Consider the following 17,502-nt stretch of genomic DNA (forward strand, 5'->3'; position numbering starts at 1 on the left):
GCTTCAGATTGGCACAGCTCCAGCCATTGCAGCCGTTTGGGGAGTGAATTAACAGAGGGAAGATCTCTCTCTCTGTCTCTCCCCCTCATTGTCTGAACTCTACTTCTCAAATAAATAAATAAAATCTTTTTTTTTTTAAAAAAAGAGCATATTCTGCATGTTCTGCACAAGACAAGGGCAACATTTTATTAAAAATATTTAATAGCCCTCTCCCATTCTCTCAGGCCTTCCCTATTAAACTGCACCTCAGACTGCAAACATTAACTGTAGGGCTTTTTTCTATTTTTTTGTCTGAAGACTTTAAAGACATGTGCTTCTGTGCAATGTAGATTTTCAAAATGGAGGTTTCATATTAACAGCAAGAGTTACAGAAACATTAAATAACCATAAGATTTGGTTAAAAAAAAAAATCAATGGTTAAGCAAACCTGATGTATACTGGTATGAATGTGGGAAATGTAAACATAAAGTAAGCAGGCAAATAACCAGAGTCCCCACTTCCAGTGTTTGAAATGACTGAAGGAACAAACCACGTGAGGTCTAGAGTGTTCATAGTTCCTGGGATCTTAATTCTGTATGATACTAAAAATATGCAAGTATTGTGCTGGGCATTTTCGCACCTAACCTTTCTAAATTTCTTACGTATTGATAAGATTCTGGCACGGGGGTAGAGTTAAGATACAACTCAGCATTGCACGATTTCAGGAAAGGTCAATTGGTGCAGATGATAAGCACATTTTAAATAGTAAACAGCAAGAATCTTATGCTAAATGCCCAAATAGGTTGGTTCTAACCCAAAGATAGAGGTTGCAATTCTGTCAAACTCTTGGCCTGGTAAAAGTTTTTCAATACCCTTTGGAAGCTTCACTAAACTTATTCACCAAGCCAACATGTCGGCTGATCTGTTGACAAGTTAGATCCTGTCTCGAGTTCTACTTCCAAGGCTACAGCGTGAGGCACCCCAGTGTCACTGAATGCAACGGTTGTGTCTATGGCCACCGGGGTCTTTGAGGCGCAGCCGCATCTTAGGATGCTATTTTTCCAAATTCAAAAGCTGTTTGCTGTTAAAAGCTCCACGCTGCTTTTGTCTTATGAACTGTACTGCATCTTCACATTTCATTCCACCTTCAGTGAGTGCTAGGGTGACGAGCCTGGAGCTCTCCCAAGGCCGGCAACACGGTGAACAGCAACACAGCAAGCAGGTTCCTCACAAAACTTAATTTTGACCAGACTTAAGCTGTCATCAACAATCTGGCTGCACAGTGGGGCACCATCACCAAAGAGCAGCCGAGAACATGGACGCCTTCTCTCTCCACAAGAGTGGAGCTGTAAGTGGTTTCCCATACTCTCACTTTCATGGTAGGAGTTCCTCGATAAACTTGCTTACTGTTGCGTTGGTTGGATTATGTGCGATGAGACAGCTCATGTTCTTTTACATGACTTCCACAGGAGCTGGGAGGTTCATTTGGGCCGTGTTAATTCGCTTAAAAAAACACTTAATAGGGTTATGAGAGAATTTTAAAAACCTGAACACAGGAATTACACGAAGAAACAGAAGTCTGCTACACTGTCCTCCAGATGTGCTTCTCAGTGCTTCCAGTATGAAGTGGGGAGTGACGGGAGGTGAGCAGGACCTTCTAACGAGCGGCGATTCTGCAGGCCAGCAGTACTGAGGCAACAGAGAGGAAGTGCCTGGGGTTTACCCCGTCCAGGTCAGAACTCTTGTAAAACGCTCCGTGGATTCAAGTCAACACTCTGTGTCCGCGTTAGCCACTGCTGCCGGGGCTTCTTGGAGTAGTAACGAATTTCTACGGTTCACTTGTCTGCACAGAGGTGGTGCTGTGCCTGGTGGGAGTCTCCATGCCCTTCAGAAACTCCACAAATGTGTGACCAAGAACACCGCGGGACTAAGGAATAGGTTTACTCACTGAAGACTGCGGCCTAACCATACAGCCAGTCCCAAGGGGCGGCGACACTGGCGGTAGCAGCGGATGCAGGGCAGGGGCAGAAGTGGTTGGGGGGCGGGGTTGGCAGCCATGATGCAGGCTGGGGCGAGGGCACCTCTCATGAACTCTTACCCCACCAAATCGTCTTTCAACATTTAATACTATTTAGACAATTACATTTTCCTGGACACTTAAACTCTAATTGTAAATTTAACAGAGCTGGCTCTTTCATTCTGAACACATGAGAAAGCATCTTTGCCTGGGTTCACCAGTAGCACACCCTGAGACACGAATCCAAGCAAAGGTGATGTCTTGGGAGTAAGAAGAGGAATGGAGAACGAGGGGCAGGGCAAGGAGAAGGCAAAGTCAGTGTCAAGCAAAGTCCCTGAGGGGAACTGGAGAAAGTGAGGTCACACTCTGGAATGGTCCTATTAGCCATGCAAAAGAGAACAAGACGGCAAGAAAAGGGAGAGAGGGAGGGAGGGAGGGAGGGAAAGAAAGAGAGAGAGAGAAGAAAGAAAGAAAGAAAGAAAGAAAGAAAGAAAGAAAGAAAGAAAGAAAGAAAGAAAGAAAGAAAGAAAGAAAGAAAGAGAAAGAAAGGAAGGAAGGGAGGGAGGGAGAGAAAGAGAGAGGGAGGGAGAGAGGGAGGGAGGGAAGGAGGGAAAGAAAGAAAGAGAGGGAGGGAGGGAGGGAAAGAAAGAAAGAAAGAAAAAGAAAGAAAGGAAGGAAGGAAGGACGGGAGGGAGGGAGGGAGAGAGAGAAAGAGAGAGGGAGGGAGGGAAAGAAAGAACGAAAGAAAGAGAGAGAGAAGGAGGAAGGAGAGGGAGGCAGGGAGGGAGGGAGGGAGGGAGGATGGGAGGAAGAAAGGAAGGGAGGAGAGAGGGAGGGAAATTGAAAGCTGGAATATTTTACCCCAGTGCCCATCAGTTGTTGACCAAGAATTGCCCCTAAGGAAATAAAAATTCTCAGGCAATTCCAGCTGTGACCTCCTGGGGGCAGCCCTCTGACAAAGTGATGGGAGCCCTCTCTATCTAGAAAGACAGGAGAATGGCACAGGAGTCCAAGGGTAGAGGGTAGAGCACAACCCACCCCTTGCACCACTCAGAGCACCCTGTGCCTTTCACAGGTTCACTCCACGAGCTCTTCAGGACGGTGGCCGGCCACAGTGTCTGGGAGAAGAGATTTTCAAGAGGAAGATAAGTGGAACACGCTCCTGCTGGTTGGTTACCCTAGGCCAGTATTGTCTGATGGGGTGCCTGGAGAGCCTGAATCCCTGGTTATCATGCCCTTGTCACATCAGAGTCGGCTGCAATTGCCTCGTCACAGTTAATGCAGAGAACTAAGAGAGGTTCTACGGAGTTCTAGAAACATCCCCCTCTGTCCCTATCATGCAGAAGTCAGAGCATTCCTCGGGGTGACCGGTCAGTGCACCAACTATTTCTTTGCTTACTGGCCCACTGGCAGGAAGAGACAAAAATGACCCAATCGGGTCCGGTGGCACTCACAGCTACAGGTACCATGGAAACCGTATTGTAGCCCCTGATGGAAACATCCTCCCTACCTACCCTTCCCCCAGCACACATAACATTGCCAGTACAGGAAACATAGGGAGGCCTTAAGTGGGTCACTGAGAATGATGGCACCTGGATTTATTTAGAAGGACAGTAATCCAACTCCGCAGGGGGTCACTTCCAAGCTGACGCTGAGCTACACTTTCACAAGGACATGCTAACGTTCTGTCAGGGCACAAGCTGAATGGTTTATGGTTGCATAGGCTGAAGGTGGACTGCTACTGCTCTGGAACCCAGCCTAGGAGTGACCTGAAACAGCAGCAGGAAGGGGAAATCCTTCTGTTCGGGGGAACATCCACTGAACAGGACAGGAAAATGGACCAATCAAAGGATCAGCACACCCATGGGCATGGCCAGGTGGTCGAACCACGGGAGGACCAAGGCTGAATGACTGGGGAAAAGAGGTTTGAGAAGTAGAGTCATAAATATTTAAAAATTTGTTGAATTTTTGAAAAAAGAAGTTGTTTCCAATGGTGTAGAATTTTCTTCTGCTAGTGGCATGGTTGCTGTAGAATCCCAAGGTCTATATGAGACTCAGCGGGACTCAGCGGGGCTCACCAGCGCTGGCATCTTTATTAACCATGGGTACATATCAGGACCTTCTGACCCCATGGCCCTGGGAGAAGGGCTTTTTGTTCCACAGCCTGGACCTGCTGCAAAGCCCTCTGTGGCACCGGGACCTATGCGACAGCAGCTGCCCTCCACATGCAGGTACTCACTGGCCATCAAGGTGACGATCACTGGAAGTTGTTTGCCTGAAAATGGTGCGGGGATCAAAGGACTATCTCAGGGTACAGCACTGACAGTTGGTAAATCTAACAAGTTGTATTTTTCTTTAAAGATGTATTTATTTGAAAGAATCAGAGAGAGAGGAGGGAGGGAGAGGGAGAGGGAGAGGGAGAGGGAGGGAGAGGGAGGGAGAGAGATTGTAAGAGATCTTCCATCTGCTGGTCCACTCCCCAAATGGCTGCAATGGCCAGGGCTGGGCCAGACCAAAGCCAGGATCCAGGAGCTTCCTCTGGGTCTCCCACTTTGGGTGCAGAGACCCAAGCACTTGGGCCATCTTCCACTGCTTTCCCAGGTCATTAGCAAGGAGCTGGATTGGAAGTGGAACAGCAGGGACTGGAACAGCACCCATATGGGATGCTGGCATTGCAGACAGTGACTTAATTCACCGTAATGTAGTGCCGGCCTCCCAAACTGTAATTTTTAGGTTTAGAAGACATTTTACATCATAGTTAAAAATCATGGAATTCTCAAAAAAATTCAAGATTACAAAAATTGTTACCATACCTATGTAAACACATCTTTTAAAAGTGAATTATTTCTTCATTATCTCCAATTAAAAAAAAAATCTTCCTAAGAGAATGATGATTTGGGGCAGCTATGGCTAACTGGTTGAACATTCAACACCAGGAGTGGACACTGTGGCACAGCAGGTTACACTGCCACTTGGGATACAACATCCCATATCGGAGTGCCAGTTTGAATTCTGGGTACACCACTTCTGATCCAACTGCCAAATAATGTGCCTAGAAAGCAGCAAATGATGACCTGCATGTTGAGGCCCCTGTTACTCATGTGAGAGACCTGGGTGCAGTTCCTGGCTCCTGGCTTGAATCTGGCTGTCATAGCCATTTGGGGAGTAAACTAGCAGATGGAAAATCTCTCTCTCTTTCTCCCTCTCTCTCTCTCTCTTTCTGTGTGTGTGTGAGAGAGAGAGGCAGAGTTACAGAGGAGGAGAAACACAGAGAGAGAGAATCGAGATCATCCACACACTGATTCATTCCCAAATAGTCACAACAGCCAGGGCTGGGCTAGGCCAAATCCAGGAGCCAGGAGCTTCATCCAGGTCATCCAGACCCAAGCACTTGGGCCATCCTCCACTGCCTTTCCAGGCGTATTTGCAGGGATTAGACGTGGAGCAGCCAGGATTCCAATCCATGGCTACGTGGGATGTCAGCATCTCAGGCGGTAGCTTTACTCTCTATGCCACAATAAATAAATCTTTTTAAAAAATACTCAGTACCATCAAACCCCCAAACTTTTAGGAGCATATGTCTTAAGAGTGCCTAACAAAATTCACCAGAAACTCTTGAGATGGAAGCCACTGAAATGTGATCATTTGTTTGCCAGGCTAACAGAGTTCTCTCCATTCATGTCCATCAGCAGGGTTTTAAGCGATCACTAAGTTACAGTTTCTTGAAACTCAATAATTTTTCCCAAATGACCCACCTGTTAAAATAGAGAAAGACCTTCTCAAGTCCCTGGGTTTGACTTCACCTTGTTGATGTAACTACCGTGTAGCCTCCTGAATCAGGGTCTAGTGTGTAGTAGCATTTCAGTCCCATAATCGTTCCTTGCTCTACCTCCTTTCTCTTCTGCCATTCTCCTGCAGCTCAGTGACTACCACCCTTTAAGCACTGCATCAATGTTGTTCTGCCATGATGCCTCGGCCTAGCTGCAAGAGTAGACCACATAGACAATGAAACATGGGACATCTTGTCAGATATCCCTACGTGGAGAATGGTACAAAACCCACTCCTTATGTTCCTGTTAGGAATTCTTCAAGTGCATAAAAAGCCTGCCTTTCTCAGACAGGCACCTGGAAGTTCCTCCCTCGTGGTCTCCCTTCATTTTTTCACTGTGGCTCTTCTTCTCTCCAGAGTAGCAGAGTCATTTGCTGAAGGCTGGTAAGCTCCCCTCTCAACTTGCAAGACTTCTGCACACAGCAGGCTTCTCACCTGTTGTCTTTTATATTCAAGGCCAGCAAGGCTCCTTCACCTTGATCCCCTGTACTTCAAAGGAAACCATTTTGAAAACTCCTTTCAATGTGATTTTTATGCAAAGGAGAAATGCTATCCAAAAGACAAGGATAGGGAGAACGAAAGGGTGAAAGGGAGACCAAGAAGCCTCCAAATGTTACATACATCTTGCCCTAGAGGAAGAATCTCATTGTTCCCAAAGCATCCCTGGCTACCCTACATGATTCAGGGGCTCCCGAGCGCCTCCTGCCACCCACCACCAGCCTTCTGGTGGTGACCCAGATGGACAGAGCAAGCTTGAGCAATGCAAACCAACAGCTGCAGCTCCAACCTTGCTCGATCTCATCCTAAAGATCTGATTTGCTTTTGATTGATTTCTTTGAGTGGCAAAAGAACAAAGAGACAGGAATAGAAAGCTCCCACCCACTGGGTTGCTCCCAAATGCCCACAACATCTGGGGTTGGGCCAGGCCAAAGCCTGGAGCTAGGAACTCAGTTCAGGTCTCCTGTCTGTGTGGCAGGGATCCAGTTATGTGAGCTATTATCAGTACTTCCAGGGTCCACATTAGCATCAACTCCAAGTACTTTGAACTATCTCAAAGACAACCAGAAAGGACTTCTAGACCTCAGTTCTTACACTATTTTTGTATGGATGCAGGGACCCATCTCCAATCTGAAGCTCCTTGAAGAAACTTAGAAGCCTTCTTTAGCTTCCTCTCCCCAGTCTACTCTATGTGTTCCCCTGGCACTTAGCTGTGAAACCTGAGTATGACTGGCCTCACTGTTTGGATAGATACAGTAAGAATGAGATAACATTAGCTTATTTTTCATTGGAGTAAAATACACAGAAAACAACATTTATCATCCCAACCCCTTTTAAGTAACTGTACTCATACTGTTATGCTGTTAACCTCTAGAACTTCCTCATCTTGTAGAACTGAAATCCTATACCCATTCCACACCAACTCCCCGACTCACCCTTCTCCCAGGCCCTGGCAACCACGGTTCTATTTCTGCTTCTGTGGACTGACGACTGTACATATCTCATACAAGCAGAGAAACACAACCGTGGACCTTTTTGTGATCCACTTATTTCACATTCATCCATGCTGTGGCATGTGTCAGAATTACCATGAATGTTAAAGCTGAATCATGTTCTATTGTATGTACATGCCACATTTGGATTACCTACTCATCGGCTGATGGACAGTTGGCTTGTTTTCACCATTTGGCTGTAAGGAATAATACTGAAATGACCATGTGTGTAAACATTAGCTGTTAGTGCTCACGTTATTATAATTGCCGAAGCCTCTCCCAGGCATTCTGAGAATCCAGGGAGAACAATGATATGATCCACATATCGCATGAAGCTTGCAGCCTTCACCAGAGATCTGGCTCTGGACTGACGCCATCCACTTCCTTCCCTGAAAATGACTTCCTGTGGGATCAGTATCAGCTCCTTAAGCTATTGCTGTTCTCCCATAGTGCACTTTATTCTAGGCATGGGCACAGATCCTTTCTGGATTCTCCACAGTGATGGCAGGGATATGGCTTATACATTTAATAAGATATCTTTAGGAGCAAATATCATAAACCCCAATCAAAACAAACCTAAGCAAAAAAAAAAAAATTGGTTCACATAACTGAAAAAGTACAGGCATATTCTTAGTAGGGGCACAACTGGGTTCAGAAGCTCAAAGAATGTCCTCAGGATTCAACTTCCCTCTTTTAGCTCCATTTTGTGCTATGTATTTTATTTTCCAAGTGGTGGCCCAGCAGCTCAGGGCTTGTTCATCTCAGTGGTAAGGAAATGGCTCTTCCCTAACAGTCCCAAGGCTGGCTCTGAGTGGCTCAGCCATGAACCAGTCACTAAGGCCAGAGGTGCACAGTTGTCCCATTGGCCAGACCTGTCCTGTGCACACACAAGAAGCCAGAGGATGGGCCAACCCATGCCTGAAAACCATGGGATGGGATGAGGAATCCAGTCGCTCAGAGGAAAACTGAAGCGAAGGGGAGAGTGAACATCAGGGTGGCAAAAATAACAGACAAGCACTACCTTCTGGGCTAAAAGAATCACACGGCAGAGAGGCTTTAAAAACAAAGTCAAGATATGATCGCTTGCAGAATTCACAAAGCACAGCCCCTGCACTCAGTCCCCACTCAACCACGCGGCGCAGAGCAAACAGCACTTCCTGCACTTCCTCTTGCAGGCCAAGGGCCACTGCCCCAGCGTTTAACCCCTGCCCTGGGCATACTGACCTTCGATGGTAGAAATATCTACTCTCTTCAGAAAAAGGAGTCCAGTCTGGCCATAGTTTTCCTTTATTTTCTTGAAAGATTTATTTGAAAGGTTGGGGGGGGGGTGCCTTCCATCCACTGGTTCACTCCCCAGATGGCTGGAATGGCCAGAGCTGGGCCACAGCCAGGAGCCAGGAGCTTCTTCTGGGTTTCCCACATGGGTTCAAGGGCCCAAGCACTTGGACCATCCTCTACTCTCCATTAGCAGAGAGCTAGATCGGAAGTGGAGCCGCCAGGACTCAAGCTGGTGCCCAAATGGTGGTGCTATGCCACAGCACCAGCTCCTGGCCATAGTATTCCAACAAGACATTGCTATAAAAACATAGTGTTCAAAACAAATTAGATCTCCCAACATCTGACTTATTCAGGCGGGACTAACACGATGACTGGGATACCAACAGTGCAGGCCAGTGGGACTTGGCCAAATCAAGTTTTTTGTTTGTTTGTTTGTTTGTTTGTTTTCAGATATGAGTGGGCCTGTGCATTTTTCCCGTGGTGCTGGAGATCTCTCCAAATCCCGCATTCGCAGCTACTTGACAAATAAGCCATCTCACCCTAAGATCATCCAGTAGCCTATTGATCTGGAATTGTCCGGATGAAGTGGTTCAGAGAAATAATTCATCTGAAGCACTTAGCCCCGAAGAGTTCAAGACACAGGAGATAGCAATTTTTTTAGTTGTAATAAAAATCTTCCGGGAAGGGCTGTTTGCTGCTCGGCTGGAGGCTGGCTGAGGCAATGCTGAGGGTGGAAGTCTGCAGTTAGGAGCAAGGGCTCTTAGACCGAGTAGAAGGGAGCACGGGAGGAGGCAGAGGCCCGCTGAGGACCGTCTAGAGAGCCTGGCGCACCATAGCGACTCAGCCGCTCCAGGGCCTGCAGGCAGCTGCTGTCCACCCCCACAGGGCCTGCCTGGCCAGAACCCAGAATAGAAACTGGGCTACCTGGGGCTCTCTAATCCTCCCGAGGGCTTTAACCCCTCATGCTGCAAGGCCCTGTGCTTTTCCACAAAGTCCCCGGCCACCCATACAGCAATCAGGGCTGCAGCAAAGGGCCAAAAGCCTCTCCTGCTGCTTGCGTGCACGTGTGAGAGTTTCTAATTCAGTTTGCAGTGTCCTGCGGACTGCTGAATCCTGTTTCTGAAATCATTTCCTAGACCTTGTAAGTTAAACTCCATGAATATAGTGACAAAAATAAAAAATAAAAATTTTAAGGTAGACTTCCAAGCAAAAATAAATGCATGTGTCAGCAGTGAGAAAAGGTGATGTTTCTAGTGACAAGAATAAGAATTGTTCTTAAACACAGCATGGTGCTTATTTCATGTTTGATAGCTCAGCTATGGTACTCTGCATATTTACCTAAACCAGAGCCCCTTGGAAAGTTCCAGACACCTCACAGGAGCCCGACCATCTCCGACCATGGCTGCCAGGTCTAGGCACTCATTCCCCGGTGCCATCCCTCTCATGAAGGTTTAGGTTTGCAGAAGGAGCCCCAAGAGTCCTCCGCACTAGGCCTACCATGTGAATTTCGAACACCAACAGAAATTTTGCCTGCTGACTATGGGGCGCAGCATGAACGGCCACCCCTGGGAGCTAGGACGTTTCTATTGTGTACAATCCCGCATAACTAAGCCTTTTGAATGGCAATAACCTGCTTTGAACGAATGTATTTTTAAATGTATGAGGCATCAATATTAACTAACTGCTACTCGAAGCAAAGTCAAGTGTTTTCAAGCAAGGGGGAGGCAGGCACCATCATTCTCCGCCGACAAACAGCGCTCACTTTAAAGGGAAACCTCCCGTTCTTCCTTTCACAAACAGATCGCTGCCATGGGAATGGATCCCGGCTCTTAGGACGCCTGCATTACTGACATGCGACTGCAGTCTCTGCTTTTGGGGAGCTCGGACGCTTTCGGAACTTCCTCAGGGGAGGAATGCGCTACTTCCATCTCGGCAGCTCGCATGAGCGGTCGTGGCGTCTTCCCCGAGCCCCGTCTGCGTGCTGTGCGTGCAGAACGCAATGTGTTCTGCTCGAAGAGTTATGCCCAGCCCTGTGGTCCCCCACCCCAGTTCCCGGCATGCTCAGAGCTCAACATCCAGGGGACCCCAAGCCTCAGCCATGAAGAAGGCCGTTGGCAGCCCTAATTCTTCCAGAATGACAGAGAGCTGATGAACTCGTCTTTGAGCGTGCACTGCTCACTAGCACCCTCAGTCATTGTTCAGATATTTAAATTGCCCAAGCAGAGCCAGCGGCCTGAGGAGGGCATTGTCCCTACGTGCAGAGAGCGGCCATCTGTCCAACGCTGACAGGCTCAGCCCTTCCGATGATGGGGTTGTAGGCTCGCTCTCTCTTTGTTCGCCAATTTCAGGCTGAAGTCTCCCAAGGGGGCTCCAGGACTGCCCCAGGCTGGAGACTGGAGATGTTCGCAGAAGGGGCTCCCGCCGAGGGCACTGGGGCCAGAGCCGGTAGGAGACCCATAGGACCTGCACCATGTGGAGGGCCAGGGGCTGAGTAGGCCTGGGGAGGTTCCACAGCAGAAGAGAAAGCCAGATCTCTGTTCTACCCACGGATCTGTCGTTTTCCCTAAGGGGTCAACTCTGCAGCCTGCTCTCAGCGGTGACCCGAGGCGCTCTCCGTGGCCACTGCTACTCACAGAGTGCAGAGGGTCCCTGAGCCCGACGCGGATGAGCAAAACGACACCCAGGCTTCTACGTTTGGCTCTGTGTGTCCCCAGGATGACCAGCTCTGTCCCTCGGCAGCCCGGAGCCAGGCAGGCGATTCTCTGCGCAGGAATCACTTGTCACTGAGAATTATTTGATTTCCTCTACTCTAAGGCCAGGGGTCTCAATCTGAAGCTTCCGTGTCCCTAACTCCAGGTTGGAGCCTTTGTGGAGGCTTCTCCATTTCTCTGGGGCCAAAGACACAGAAGTACAAAGTGGAAACTAGAGTGAAAGTTTACCCCTGCAGGCTCACGCCTCCACGCAGAGTTCTTGGAGCCGCACCAGCTCCGCTACAGGTACCATTATCCCTGCTGTCCACAGGAGGATGTGCAGGGGAAAATATCCCCTCTCGAAAGTTGTGCTGAGTGCATTAACCTGTTTTCCTAGCAGTTTACAAAGTAATCTAAGGGATTCTGGTGAGGGAGAAAAAAAAATCTCAAATTCTGCTTCTTTATGCTTCTCCATACTGCCCTAGGGCACAAAATACTAATGAAGTGCCAGCCCTGGGCATCCACAAATTACCTTTGGTAGCAATCCTGTCTTCTAAATGGGTGTGCACTTGCTAGCCATCTTTTGTGATGCTAACCTGTCTGACATAGCTCAGAAATTCTCCCATTGCCACTAAATCGCAACGCAAGATCTTCCTGCCTGCAAGCAACATCTCGGTAGGGAAGAAAGGTTTTCCATCAGTGAGCTAAGCCTATCCTTGGTGATTTATGAAACTGCCAATTGAAGTGGAGACTCTTCCATTAATTCCTCATAATTGTAAGCGAAACAATAGAGAGAAAACCGTCCAATAGAATGACAATTCCAGTCCACAAACTGGGATTGTCATTCTATTGGAGGATTTTCTAAATCTTATATTTTTTTGCATCCGTGATAGGCTGCACACTAAAAACACACCTCGTCTGAGTGCGACATCTCAGGATGTTCTCTCCCAATATTTTATTTTTGTGACTCTTGGCTTAATAAACTCCCAATGACTTTTCCTTTCCACCTTAAAAAAATGTTTCTCATTATGATCGGAGACATTAATTCCGATTTCAGAGGTTTTAGATCATTTCTCCTAGGTGTTAATCAGTGCTAGCCATATGGTGAGGGTGAGGTAATTCATTATTACTTTACAATGAATGCCCTTAATTACATTTTCACTGGTAATATCAGTCCTTCTGTTTATGTGAGTTTGGAAGAGCCGCTGCAGGCAGTGTGATCTGAATTACATGGAAGACGGGCTCCAGCTGACTTTCTGTAAGCTCGCATTAGGACATGAGTGTGGGAAGACAGGAGCAGGTGGGCTAATGAGTGCGTGCAGGGGCTGCCCGCCCACTCCACTGCCCCGGCTGGCCCTTCTCCCCCTCCAGTTGCTCCAGGCATTTTATACTTAGCTGTGAGCTCACTCATAGTCGTGCCAATCTGATGGTCAGCAGCAAGGCATCCGCCCCATTTCCAAATCCTCCCACTGCCTCTGGGGATACATGCGACTTGGTTTTACTTATTGGTGGTGAGTGGTTGCTCCCCTTGGCAGCATCCAGAAAGCTAATTACTTTTTCCAAAATACAGGTAAGTGGCCCTGAGATGTCCAGGACTCGCCACTGAATGGAAAGGCCTCCTGCCAGTGGCCAAGGCACCGAGGTGATCTTGGTCCAGGGGGAGCCGTTGGTTGGGTCCATTCTCGTGGCAGTCAAGACCAATTTACATCGTTAGATGGCACAGGAAGACCCAGGGAAGTTAGTGACTCCAAGCTGCCATTCTAGTCCATCAGTGTCTCTTGAGGAGCCACGCATTTATTCACTCAACAAAAAATTTTTCAGAATTCCTAATACACTTTCATTCACTAGGATTTTTTGGGAGGTGGCAATTTTTTGGGTACTAAATCAGTCATACAGTCATGAAGTCATAACTAAAAGTGTGAGACAAAAAATCCCAAGGATCACATAACAAATACAAGTAATTTTGGAAGAAAAAATCATCACCCCTGATGTCTTTAAAATACATGAATTTGTAAATGAATATTTATTGAAATCTGAGAGATCTTTATTAAAGAAAACGGTAACTTCAAATGTTCTCTGCAAAATCTCTCTATGGTAAACACCTTTGCCCAAGTGTTTCTGGGCAACATTGTGGTTGATAAATCCTATTTTCACATTACTACAGGTCACTTCAAAAAGTTCATGGAAAATGGAACCCAAAGGTAAGCTTCTTTTGGTATAAAAATATTGAAATCCATGCCTAGGAGGAGTCTTTTAAAATTCGTGGAAAACGCATACTATGAGAAAACTATGCATGGATTTCAAAATGGTTTTGCAGCAAAACTAACCTTTTAATTCTGCTTTCCGTGAACTCCTTGAAGTACCCTCATGTAATCATTTACCACATAGCTGTATTTTAGTTTCTGATAGCCATTGATGAAAGCTAATGCTTTAGGTGCTTTTATTTATAACTTTGATGAAGAGAAATGTGTAATCAAACAATAGTCACTGAGCGGCCACATATTCATTATCTGCACTCAAACCTTGTTAAAATGTTATCGTATTTACTTCATCTGTCTGTTTTTACATAGGTTTTGCTAAACTATTTCAAAGTCAATTTCAGTCAAAATGACAGTTCAGGGTTAAGTATTTCATCTTGTAGCTCTAAAAAAATTAATAATATGTTCCCTATTAACAAAAATACCATCATTAAACCAGTAAAATTACTAATAGTTCCCTAATTCTGTTTTCCCAACTAGTCCCGATGTATTTTACAGCTGTTTTCACTTACGGTTTAATCATTCACTGACATCATCATAAAATAGCCAGCACCAGTATATTCCTAAATATACAACGTCTCCTCCTATTCCATTCCTTCAAAGCTGGCCAAGTTGCTCAAGCACCTTAAGATTGACACCCAACACAAAGGAGCTTTGGGTATCCCGGCCTCCTTCGTAAGTTTTGGCTAAAACCCCCTCCACGCTTTGCTGTCTTTCTTACCTTTCTTCACCTGGTTCCTAACCTTCTAGATCTATCTGCGTTTTGTCACCCCTCAAACCCCACACCATTTGCCCTCTCCACTCTTTTTATTATTATTATTATTTATATGAAAGGCAGAGTTACAGGGAGAGGAGAGATAGACAGAAAAATGTTCCATCTGCTGGTTCACTCCCCAAATGGCCACAAAGTACAGTGCTGGGACCAGCGCCATGGCTCACTAGGCTAATCCTCCACCTGTGGCACCAGCACCCCGGGTTCTAGTCCTGGTGGGGGTGCCAGATTCTGTCCCGGTTGCTCCTCTTCCAGTCCAGCTCTCTGCTGTGGCCCGGGAGTGCAGTGGAGGATGGCCCAAGTGCTTGGGCCCTGCACCTGCATGGGAGACTAGGAGGAAGTGCCTGGCTCCTGGCTTCAGATCAGCACAGCACACCGGCCGTAGTGGCCATTTGAGGGGTGAACCAACGGAAGGAGGACCTTTCTCTCTGTCTCTCTCTCTTTCTCTCTCTCTCTCACTGTCTAAAAAAAACAAAAAAGTACAGTGCTGGGCCAAGCCAAAACCAGGAGCCAGGTGCTTCATCTGGGTCTCCCACATGGGTACAGGGAACCATGCACTTGGGCCTGCTTCTGGGCTTTCTCAGGTGAATTAGTATGGAGCTGGATGGGAAATGGAGCAGCCAAGATTTGAACCAGTACCCATGTGGGATGCCAGAGCTGTAGGAAGCAGCTTATCCCATTGTGCCACAGCGCTGGCCCTGCCCTCACCAGTCTTGGCCTTGGTTCCCTCCAGGACAGTTGTTTTTTTTTTTGTTTTGTTTTGTTTTGTTTTTGTTTTTTTTTTATTTGACAGGTAGAATTACAGACAATGAGAGAGAGAGACAGAGAGAAAGGTCTTCCTTCCGTTGGTTCACTCCCCTAATGGCCGCTACGGCCGGCACTGCACCGATCCAAAGCCAGGAATCGATGCTTCCTCCCAGTCCCCCATGCAGGTGCAGGGACCCAAGCACTTGGGCCATCCTCCGCTGCCCTCCCGGGCCACAGGAGAGAGCTGTACTGGAAGAGGAGCAACCGGGACTAGTACCCGATACCCCAACCGGGACTAGAACCCGAGTCACCGGCGCCGCAGGCAAAGGATTAGCCAAGTGAGCCATGGCGCCGTCCCCCAGGACAGTTTTTAAACTCTCCCTCTGGATCTCTTTCTTTCAACTCTTCTAACCTAATTGACCTAACCAATCCCAGATCAGTCAAACCATACCGTTAGAGCCTACCAGGGCTCCCACCAGGGCTCCCACCAGGGCGATGGGACATTTTTGCAGTCAGCCCATGGTGCAGGGGTGCAGGGATTTCAGACACCAGAGAAGATCTCTCAGAGTTCAGTCATGCCACACTTCGCCTGCCCCGCTGTAGCTGAGCACTCTCCCACAGCCTCACTCCTGACTCCCACCTTCTCTGTCGGGCACCTTCAGGTTGATGCTTCATTGACCTGTTTGGTCCTGTGCCTCAGGCCTCAATGAATGAAGGGCTTCTCTGCGTTCCAGCTGCACCTGGGCAGAGCCCCCTTCTTAAGTGAAGTAGGGAAGGGCCAGGTCAGGACATGCAGGTACCCAGGGAGCAATGACTCGATGCTCCATTAAATCACAGCAGCGATGCTTAGAGAATTTCTTCAGGGGCCAGCGTGTGGCACAGGAGGTCAAGCCACCGCCTGCAATGCCAGCATCCCATATGGACACCGGTCTGAGTCTCGGCTGTTCCACTTCCAGTCCAGCTCCCCACAAGTGGCCTGGGAAAGGCAGAAAATGACCCAAAAAAAGCCAGGAGCAGAAGTGGAGCAACTGTGACTCAAACAGGTGCTCCTACGCTCTGGGGGTATTTGAAGTCCTGTCAGAGTGTCTTACTCCTCATATATACTTTTCTCCAACATCCTCATGGCAAGTTCAGTCTTGTGTTTCACACTAATTTGCACTACTTGCACTACTGAGATTCACCTTGAAGCTACCTTTAGTGAACATTCATCCAGCCATTACTGAGAATGCTTATATGTTAGAAGCTTGGTTTCCATATATTTTGGTAATCTTTAGGCGCTACTGTATTTTCATTAACATCTATTTTCACTTCATAATGGATGATCTTATTCTTGAAGGTTAATGACAACACTCGTTGCTATTGCTAACTCTTCAATCAGCTTAGTCTTGGACTGCTTTTTGAAAGATTTAAAGAGGGAGAGATAGACACAGCGATCATCCATCTTCTGATGTCACACTAGCAGGGGCTGGACCTGGCCAAATCTAGGAGTTCTAGTTGCCTGGAACTCCACCCAGTCTCTGATGTGGGTGCAGGGGCCAAGTACTTGAACCATCTTCCACTGCTTTCCCAGGCCCATTAGCAGGGAGCTGGATCAGAGGTGGCACACCCAGGACTTGAACTGGTGCTCATATAGGATGCTGGCATCACAGGTGGTGGCTTAACCCACTGCACCACAACGCCAGCCCCAGCCTTTGGCCTTTCTAATAGATCAGCTCTTGAATGGAGTCTGTTGACTGTGCTGTTCAATTGTCTATTAATTCTCCTACAAAATTATTTTCATTTACTAGGGCAGCAATTTAAATATTCCTTAATTCCAGTACCTTCTTATGCTTTACGTACATGGAAACATCAATCATTCCAACTTGTGGGTCTAAATCCTCCCCTTTACTACACAGATTAGCATCTGTCATTCAGGTTCACCAGTAGCTGAACAAGTGCTGCTCCTTCCATCGTTAGTACATGATAACCACAGAACTCACTCGAGAGACTCCACTGAGTAATCAAGCACCACAAGTAATCAGCCTTGCTATTTTCAAGAGGGCTAATCAAAGCCACACTCTGGCATGGCCCAGGAGGCTCTCAAGATGAGGCAAATCCTGCACAAACTATGGAAGTCTTCGCAAGTTCATGGGTCATCCTTGTGCAGGGGCCATGCTCATCTGTGTATTGTTCCAATTTCAGTGTATGCGCCACCAAGGCAAGCACTTAACAAATGTCTGTGATCCTTAACTGTGTGTCAGGACACTGGGCTCAAGGACATTTAAGAGAAAAGGGAGGGAGGGAAGGAGAGAGAGAGAGAGAGAGGGATGGAGGTAGGGAAGGGGGAAGGGAGAGAGAGAGAGAGAGAGAGAGAGAGAGAGAGAGAGAGAGAGAGAGAAACTGATTCATTGCCCAGAGAAGACCAGGAACCTCCACTGGGACGCGAGTCCTCACAAGGCAGCC

General features: G+C 47.4%; 1 non-coding gene and 1 pseudogene across 1 annotated transcript; both read right to left on the reverse strand.

Moving 5' to 3' along the window:
* Window positions 1-966: 966 nt before the first annotated feature.
* On the reverse strand, window positions 967-1,464 carry LOC133764333 (protein tyrosine phosphatase type IVA 1-like; annotated as a pseudogene).
* A 15,697-nt stretch (window positions 1,465-17,161) lies between these two features.
* Window positions 17,162-17,265, reverse strand: LOC133768530 (U6 spliceosomal RNA). The gene has a single exon (XR_009866991.1). It is a non-coding gene; the product is annotated as a U6 spliceosomal RNA (small nuclear RNA).
* Between the last annotated feature and the right edge of the window lie 237 nt (window positions 17,266-17,502).

Source organism: Lepus europaeus, chromosome 1 (assembly GCF_033115175.1).
Source record: "Lepus europaeus isolate LE1 chromosome 1, mLepTim1.pri, whole genome shotgun sequence".
NCBI lineage: Eukaryota > Metazoa > Chordata > Mammalia > Lagomorpha > Leporidae > Lepus > Lepus europaeus.